We start from the raw sequence: 9,479 nt of genomic DNA, 5'->3' as shown, positions 1-9,479 counted from the left end.
AAAGATGGATCTCAAAATGGTTGGAAAGGGTTCAAATAAACAAAAATGCTGAAAAACCAAAGAATCTGTGGAACCTGAAGGATTTTTCTAAAAAACAGCGGACAGTTTAAACTGTTCAGAACAAACAAGGGACTCTTGAACAACTATCACTTGTCATGATAAATGAGATGGATTCAAGCGCGAGTAAATTCAACAGTTTATTAGACAGACAGGTAATTTCACAGAGATGGTCAGATGAGCTGGTGAGCGTGCCGATGTAGACACTGGTAGCGCAGGTAATCAATGGGCGACCAGGAGAAGTCAGCAGCAGCCAGCCGGAACAGAGAGATCCCAGGAAGCGAATCCACATCAAACAGGGAATGGAGAAAACACGGGGAGAGAACCAGGACCGACGAACACAAACCAACGATCTGACAACATGAGACAAACAGAGCAGCATTAAATAGCTGAGCAAACGAGCGACAGCTGGAAATCATCAGCTCGTAAGCAGCAGCGGCCCCGCCCACACACACACACAACGCAGCAAGATGAGAGAGTGAGCCCATGAACCGTGACAGTACCCCTCCTCCTAGGAGCGCCTCCTGGCGCTCCCAGAAGAACTTACCCGTCGATTGTAATCATCGATAAGGGAATGGTCTAATATGTCCCTAGCAGGCACCCAACTTCTCTCCTCCGGACCGTAACCTTCCCAGTCCACCAAGTACTGGAATCCTCGTCCCCTCCGCCTCGAGTCCAGAATGCGGTTAACCGAATAAGTGGGTTCCCCATCTACGAGACGCGGCGGTGGGGGAACTGGGGCAGGCGGATTAATAGGAGAATAAAAGACGGGTTTAATTTTGGAGACATGAAAAACGGGATGGATTCTCCTGTACGCAGGAGGGAGTTTGAGGCGGACTGCCACTGGGCTAATGATCTTAGTGACAGGGAACGGGCCTATGAATTTAGGAGCAAGCTTATTACAAACGGATCGGAGCGGAATGTTCTTGGATGAAAGCCACACTTTTTGACCAACGACGTAGACGGGAGGCCTAGACCGGTGGCGATCGGCTTTGGCCTTGGTGCGCGCTCCCACCTGGAGGAGGGTCTCTCTGGCTCTCCTCCAGGTGCGGCGACACCTCTGGACGAAGGCGTGGGCAGAGGGGACCGCGACTTCGGATTCCAGACTGGGAAAAAGAGGTGGCTGGTAACCTAAACTACATTCGAACGGCGACAGGCCCGTGGACGATACTGGCAACGAGTTATGCGCGTACTCAACCCATGAGAGTTGTTGGCTCCAGGAGGAAGGATTCTGGGAAACCAAACATCGTAACACTCTCTCCAGGTCCTGGTTGGCCCGCTCAGTCTGACCGTTGCTCTGAGGATGGAAACCAGAGGACAGACTAACACTTGCCCCCAGTAGATGGCAAAACTCCTTCCAAAATTTGGAAACGAACTGGGGACCCCTGTCGGACACCACATCCTTCGGGAGGCCATGAATGCGAAAGATGTGGTCTACGACAGCTACCGCTGTCTCCTTAGCAGAGGGTAATTTAGGTAAGGGAATGAAATGGGCCGCCTTCGAGAACCGGTCCACTACGGTCAAAACAACCGTATTGCCCTGGGAGGGTGGGAGGGCCGAAACAAAATCGAGCGAGATATGGGACCAGGGTCTCGAAGGGACCGACAGCGGTTGGAGGAACCCCTCTGGGGGTCGATTGGAAGTCTTAGAACGGGCGCAGACTGAGCAAGCCAAAACAAAATCCCGAGTGTCGCGAGCCATAGAGGGCCACCAGAATAGTTGTTTAACCAAAAATAAAGTGCGACTTACTCCCGGATGACAAGCCACGTTGGAACAATGGGCCCACCTGATGACGTCGGACCGAAGCCCCTCCGGCACGAACAAGCGACCCGATGGGCAACCGACCGGGGACGTTATCCCTTCTAAGGCCTTGCGGACCTTAGTCTCCACCTCCCAAGTGAGTGTAGAAACAATAAGTTTCTCCGGAATGACGCACTCGGGAGTGGACGGATGTTCGGAGCGGTCAAAAACGCGTGATAAGGCATCAGGCTTGATGTTCTTGGAGCCCGGCCGGTACGAGATCGAAAAATCAAAGCGTCCGAAAAAAAGAGCCCATCGAGCCTGCCTGGAGTTGAGGCGTTTGGCAGACCTGATGTATTCGAGGTTCTTGTGATCGGTCCATACGATAAAAGGCACCCCCGAGCCCTCTAACCAGTGGCGCCATTCCTCCAACGCTAACTTGACTGCCAACAACTCTCTGTTACCAATATCGTAGTTACATTCAGCGGGGGACAGACGATGAGAAAAAAACGCGCAAGGATGCATCCTATCATCCACGGGAGTTCGCTGGGAGAGAACCGCACCTACCCCCACCTCTGACGCGTCGACCTCTACCACAAACTGACGTGTGGGATCAGGGGCAACAAGGATGGGAGCCGAAACAAAGCGGCTCTTGAGGTTGGAAAATGCTGTCTCGGCAGCATCAGACCACCTGAACGTAGTCTTGGTAGAGGTCAAGGATGTCAGAGGCGCGGCTAGTTGGCTGAAGTTGCGAATGAAACGCCGGTAAAAATTGGCGAACCCCAAAAACCTCTGCAGGGCCTTGCGGGAATCGGGGGTTGGCCAATCTACCACAGCCTTAACCTTGTCGGGATCCATGCGCACTCCCTCGGATGAGACGATAAACCCCAGAAAGGGAACTGACTGTGCATGGAACGCGCACTTCTCCGCCTTGACATAAAGCCCATTCTCTAGCAGCCTTCGGAGCACTCGCCTGACGTGTTGAACGTGTTCCTGGAGAGAAGAAGAAAAAATCAATATGTCGTCCAGGTAGACATACAGAAATTGATCGACCATATCTCTCAACACGTCATTGACGAGTGCCTGAAAGACCGCGGGGGAGTTGGACAACCCGAAGGGCATGACCAGATATTCAAAGTGCCCCCTGGGGGTATTAAAAGCGGTCTTCCACTCATCCCCCTCCCTGATGCGGACCAAATGGTAGGCGTTGCGAAGATCCAGTTTCGTGAAGAAAGACGCTCCCTGCAACCGTTCGAAGGCCGAAGACATCAGCGGCAAAGGGTAAGTATTCTTAACCGTGATGCTGTTCAAACCTCGATAGTCAATACATGGTCGCAGAGAGCCATCCTTCTTACCCACGAAAAAGAATCCTGCCCCGGCCGGAGAGGAGGAAGGGCGGATGATCCCGGCTGCCAGAGAATCAGAAATATATTTCTCCATGGCCTCCCTCTCAGGAGCAGAAAGTGAGTATAGTTTGCCCTTAGGCGGAGACGTACCTGGCAGTAAATCTATAGCACAGTCGTAGGGACGGTGCGGAGGTAGAGAAGCAGCTCTGGACTTACTAAACACTCCCTTCAGGTCGAGGTACTCTTGGGGCACGTTTGACAGGTCCACCGACTCATCCTGCAACAGAGAACAAGAGACAGACGAACAAGCAGACAAGAGACAGTTAGCAAAGCAGGATTCGCCCCAGGAAGAAACAGAATTGAGGCCCCAATCCACAGTGGGACGATGGCGGACCAGCCAGGGATGCCCAAGGACTATGGGAACCAGGGGGGACTCTGCGAGCAGGAAGGCGATCTCCTCCTTGTGGTTGCCAGAGGTAATCATCGTGAGGAAACAGGTGGAGTGAGTGATAGGAGGAAGAGTTTGGCCGTTGAGAGCATTGACAGAGATGACAGTCTTAAGGGGAGTGGTAGGAAGACGTAGTGAACGAGCTAAGCTCCAGTCCATGATGTTACCTTCTGCTCCAGAGTCCACAAGAGCCTGACAGTGATGAGAACTGGCCGCCCATTGAAGTCTCACCGGGAGGAGAGTGGTGGATGAGGGTTTGTCCTGGGATAAGCCGCCCGACAGTAACCTCTGTTCTACTGTCGGGCTTGGTCTTTTACTGGGCAGGTGTTGAGGAAGTGTCCCGCGGCTCCACAGTACAAACACAGACCTCTGGATCTACGACGTTCTCTCTCCTCCCGGGAGAGCCGAGCTCTACCCACCTGCATGGGTTCAGGATCTTGAGGGGGGCTGACCGTATTAGTGACGCTGGAGCCTGGATCCATCCACGCCGCTCCGGGATTGAGGTGGGTAAGTTGATCACGTTGTTGAAGTCTAGCATCCACCCGGAGGGCCAGGGAAATCAGTCCGTCCAGATCAGGGGGTAACTCCAACGTGAAAATCACTCGTTGAATACGGTCAGCCAACCCATGCAGGAAGACGTCCCACTGCGCCGCCTCGTTCCATCTGCACTCGGCAGCCAGCGTCCGGAACTCGATGGAATAATCCGAAACAGAGCGATCAGCCTGCCGTAGACTGGCTAGTTTGCTGGCTGCCTCGCGCCCGATGACGGCCCGATCGAAAACCCGCCTCATTTCTTCGGAGAGGAGCTGGAACGAGGCACAGCAGGGATGTTTATTCTCCCACACCGCCGTTCCCCACTGAGCCGCTCGACCCGACAGCAGAGTTAACACCAACGCCACTTTCGATTGTTCAGATGCGAAAGTGTTGGGCTGTAACGAGAAGAACATGGAACATTTCGTCAAAAAAGCTCTGCATAAATTGGGCTCACCCGCATAGTGTTCCGGGGTCGGCAATCGAGGCTCGTGATGGGAAGTGGGGTTAACCACAGCGGGCGGAGGGGACGGCGGTGGGGGTGGCGCAGCGGGCGATCTCAAGCGTTGTAACTGGTTGGTGAGCTCGGATACCTGCGCTACCAGGGCTTGAACTGCTCGTCCGGTGGCCAGCATCTGCTCGTCCTGCCGATCCATACGAGCGTTATTGGAAGACAGAATATCCTGCAGCGTCTGAGCACTCGCTGAATCCATTAGTTGGTCAGATCGTTCTGTCATGATAAATGAGATGGATTCAAGCGCGAGTAAATTCAACAGTTTATTAGACAGACAGGTAATTTCACAGAGATGGTCAGATGAGCTGGTGAGCGTGCCGATGTAGACACTGGTAGCGCAGGTAATCAATGGGCGACCAGGAGAAGTCAGCAGCAGCCAGCCGGAACAGAGAGATCCCAGGAAGCGAATCCACATCAAACAGGGAATGGAGAAAACACGGGGAGAGAACCAGGACCGACGAACACAAACCAACGATCTGACAACATGAGACAAACAGAGCAGCATTAAATAGCTGAGCAAACGAGCGACAGCTGGAAATCATCAGCTCGTAAGCAGCAGCGGCCCCGCCCACACACACACACAACGCAGCAAGATGAGAGAGTGAGCCCATGAACCGTGACATCACTAAAAAAAAAACACAATCAAGTGTATGTAAACTCTTGAACAGGGTAATTTTGATAAATTCAACTATTATTTTCTCTTGTGGACTATATGTAAACATCTTTTACATAAAATATCTTATTCAGGTCAGTACTAAATAAAAAATAACATGCATTTTGTATGATCCCTCTTATTTTGGTAAAATAATTAACAATGTGCAGATTCTGCAAGCGGTATGTAAACTTTTGACTTCAGCTGTGTCTGAATTAATGCCATGAGTTTTTTCTCTCCTTTTTTCTGGCTGTTGACAGTATTTTCAAATTAGTGCATTTTTTTATTGAATAATACTTGACATTTGACATTTCAGAAATGTAATGTAAAACATGTATTTTGATTAATTCCCCCCTATTCACCTGTAGTGTCTTGCCATAAGAATGGGCCTGGAAATAATAATAAAAAAGATTTATCTATAAAATAACATTTTATTGCAACCAAAAATGCATCCAGAGGGCCTCCGTAGTGCTTGTTGATTTTATTTGTTTGATGTAAATAATCTGCAACATTTACAATCAGTTAGGTTCTATTTTTAAGCAGCTGTAATTGGTTTAGTTTTACCTCCAGCTGCAGGTGTCAGGTTCTCAGTTCTGCTAAATCATGCTGTCAGTGATAATCAGCCAAAGGAAATATGTGCCGGTCACCAGAAAATGGCTCAGATTTAATATTTTGAATCAATTTAGGTAGATGTCAGTAACTACTGATGCACTATAGGCCACACTATATTTCTGTTTTTATACTTCAGTGTTCTCTGTTTTCAGTGGTTTGTAGGTTTGTGTGTGATACTCTAGTTCAGTTTTCTTTGTTTTGATCTTTATTTGTATTTGATTCGGTTTTAAAGGGATAGTTCACCCAAAAATGAAATTACCTTCATGTCATTCCAAACTTGTAAGACCTTTGTTCATCTTTGGAACACAAATTAAGATATTTTTGATGAAATCCGAGAGCTTTCTGACCCTGCATAGATAGCAAGGGTTCTGCCTCGTTCATAGCCAAGAAAGGTACCAAGAAAATCAACAAAATAGTCACATATCAGTATTTTAATCGTAATGTTATGAAGCTACGAGAATACTCTTTATGCACAAAGGCAACTAAAATGACAACTTTATTCAACAATTTCTTCTCTTCTGTGTCGGTCTTCGATGCTCGCTCATGAGTGTACCATAAGAGCATTTTCTTTGTGCACAAAAAGTCTTCTGGTAGCTTCATAAACTGTCACATGGACTATTTTAATGATGTCCTTGCTACCTTTCTGGGCCTTGAACGTGTCAGTTGCATTGCTGTCTTACAAAAAAGCTTTCAGATTCCATCAAAAATATCTTAATTTGGGGTCTGAAGATGAACAAAGGTCTTACAGGTTTGGAACGACGTGAGGGTGAGTAATTAATGACAGAATTGCCATTTTTGAGTGAACAATTTTTTTAAAGGAGTTCTAGTTTGTAAAGCGTCACGTAGCTTTAAAGAAAACCTTCACATTTTATCACTTGACTATTTATAACTGTTTGTGATCTACTCATGTCATGGTACTGTAAGTATGTAATTCAAAAGATACTGTTTAAATCTCCACTGATATTTTCAGTAAACTGGATTCAGCTGGCAGCTTTTACATGTTTTTATGTGTTTCTAAAATTGAAGTTTTGTCTCCCCAGTGTTTTGATTTTGTACAAATTGTGGAGTTATTGTTACTGATTTGAACGTCTGAATTGTGATCACAAATATGGAATTGGAAAAAAATAAATGTATATAATTATTTGGTTATCTTGCGCTTTTTTAATTCTTCAGCCTGTTTCTCACATAATATTTCAATCTGACAGACATAAACTAACTCAATCTACCACTAAAAAGCAGATACAGGGTTTATGCAAGTCTAAAAACAGTTAATTTGCCCTTTCACAAATTAGGGCCTTAAAAAGGTCTTAAAATTAAAGCAGAAATGCATGTTTTCTGCAAAAATTAGTGTTTTTGTCTTGTTTTCCCTTACAAATATTTAACCATCCTCAAATGAAGATACATTTACTTGAGATGCAAATTGTAGAAGTCTTGTTTTATAAGAAAATGAACAAAATTAAGTGAGTTTATACTTAAAACAAAAACAAATATCTGCCAATCGAGTACGAAAACCTGTTCTCCCTTTGAATTCAGTTGATTTTTCTGAGCCCCTTGGCAGGCATTTGTTCTTTTTCTCTGATGTCATTTTGCTTTTCATGTAAATGCATATTGATTTAAGAATCTTTTGACATTTGCACTTCACCAGACAAAAATACTGATGAAGAACATCACTTTTCTGTGCAAGTAGAGTAAAATGTTTCTATATTCTGATGTTTGAAAGCGGAGCTATTATTTGAAACATTTATTAAAAAGTAATGAAGATGCTTCATTCTTATAGACATACTGACAAACTGTGTTCCCTTCAGTTTATTTTGTTTACTGGGTTTAGTAGTATTTTATTTTCATGAAATCTGCAGAAACAGTTGAGGTCAAAAGTTTACATCCCCCTTTCAGAATCTGCAAAATGTTAATTAATTCAGAAAATAAGAGGGATCATACAAAATGCATGTTATTTAGTATTTTAATATAAATAAAATCGATTGATCCACAGCTGTTTTTTTTTTGTCTAGTGATAGTTGCTCATGAGTACCTTGTTTGTCCTGAACAGTTAAACTGCCTGCTGTTCTTCAGAAAAATCCTTCAGGTCCTACAAATTCTTAGGCTATAAAGCTTTTTTGTGTATTTGAACTCTTTCCAACAATGACTATGATTTTGAGATTCATCTTTTCACACTGAGGACAACTGAGGGATTCGTATGCAAAAATTACAGAAGGTTCAAACACTCACTGATGCTTCAGAAGGAAACACAATGAATTGTGTTTATTTTGTTTTCTGGGAAACTAAATCTCATCTGTAGTTTCTGAAGGGCAGTACTAAATGAAAAAAAAAAAAAAGATATTTAGGCAAAATGAGGAAAATGTACACATCTCCATTCTGTTCAAAAGTTTTCACCCTGGGCTCTTAATGCATGTTTTTTTCCTTCTGGAGCATCAGTGAGCGTTTGAACCTTCTGTAATAGTTGTATATCCCTCAGTTGTCCTCGGTGTCAAAAGATGGATCTCAAAAACATACAGTCATTGTTGGAAAGGGTTCAAATACACAAAAATGCTGGAAAACCAAAGAATTTGTAGGACCTCAAGGATTTTTCTGAAGAATAGCGGGCAGTTTAACTGTTCAGGACAAGAGACTCATGAACAACTAGCACTAAACAAAACACACAGCTGTGAATCATTCAGGTAACAACACTATTAAGAATCAAGTGTAAATGTAAATGTTTGAACAGGGTCATTTTTATAAAGTCAACTATTATTTTCTCTTGTGGACTATATGTAAACGTCTTTTATGAATATTTTATGAATATTGATCAAAAAGTCTAATATACACCCAATAAATTTTGCACTTGCTGTTATAAACCGTATTTTTGTCCTAAGGTGTATTTCCGCTTTCTTACTCTAGATGTCAGTAGAGAACTAACAATTGGAAACCTGCTGTATTTTCGGTACAACCCTTGCATGATGGAAATATGAAAACAAAATGATATCAAATAAAAAGATTAAACTGTCTTCCTTCCCCCTTTCATTATTCGTTTTATGATTATCTTATAAGCATTTAAATGTAAAAAAAAAAAGAAGAAGAAGATGATGTTACAATGCTCTGGTAATGCTATACTCCCAATTGCCATGCCAATAAGCTTAACTGAACTGAACTGAAACAGAGACGTTTCAGAAGGTCATTGCAATGACGTGTCCAACATTGTTCGCTCTTGTGTGCACAATGGCATATGATCTCATATGAACCTGCAGCATGAAAACAGTTAATGTTAGTCGGCACATCTTTCAAGTCTCCTGTAATCCACCTCAAACACTTTCATATCCTTCTGTAGTGTGGCATTTATACAGCAACAAAGAGACTTGCTGCCAAAGACATGGAAATTAAACCCTAATAGCTGATTTCTTCATGTAAATATGGCCTGAAACGCAGTAGTCAGGAGCACAATGCCTGCTAAATCCACACGCCGCTGTTTATGTCTAAAGGAAGACGCAATTGTACTCCAGCTACAAATAAATCAAAAGAAACCGGTGGTAATTATGAGCAGAAATGAACATAATTATCCATGCAATTTCACACAACATATTTCT

Source organism: Garra rufa, chromosome 23 (assembly GCF_049309525.1).
Source record: "Garra rufa chromosome 23, GarRuf1.0, whole genome shotgun sequence".
In the NCBI taxonomy this organism is placed as follows: Eukaryota; Metazoa; Chordata; class Actinopteri; order Cypriniformes; family Cyprinidae; genus Garra; species Garra rufa.
Note: the sequence above shows the minus strand (reverse complement) of the source record.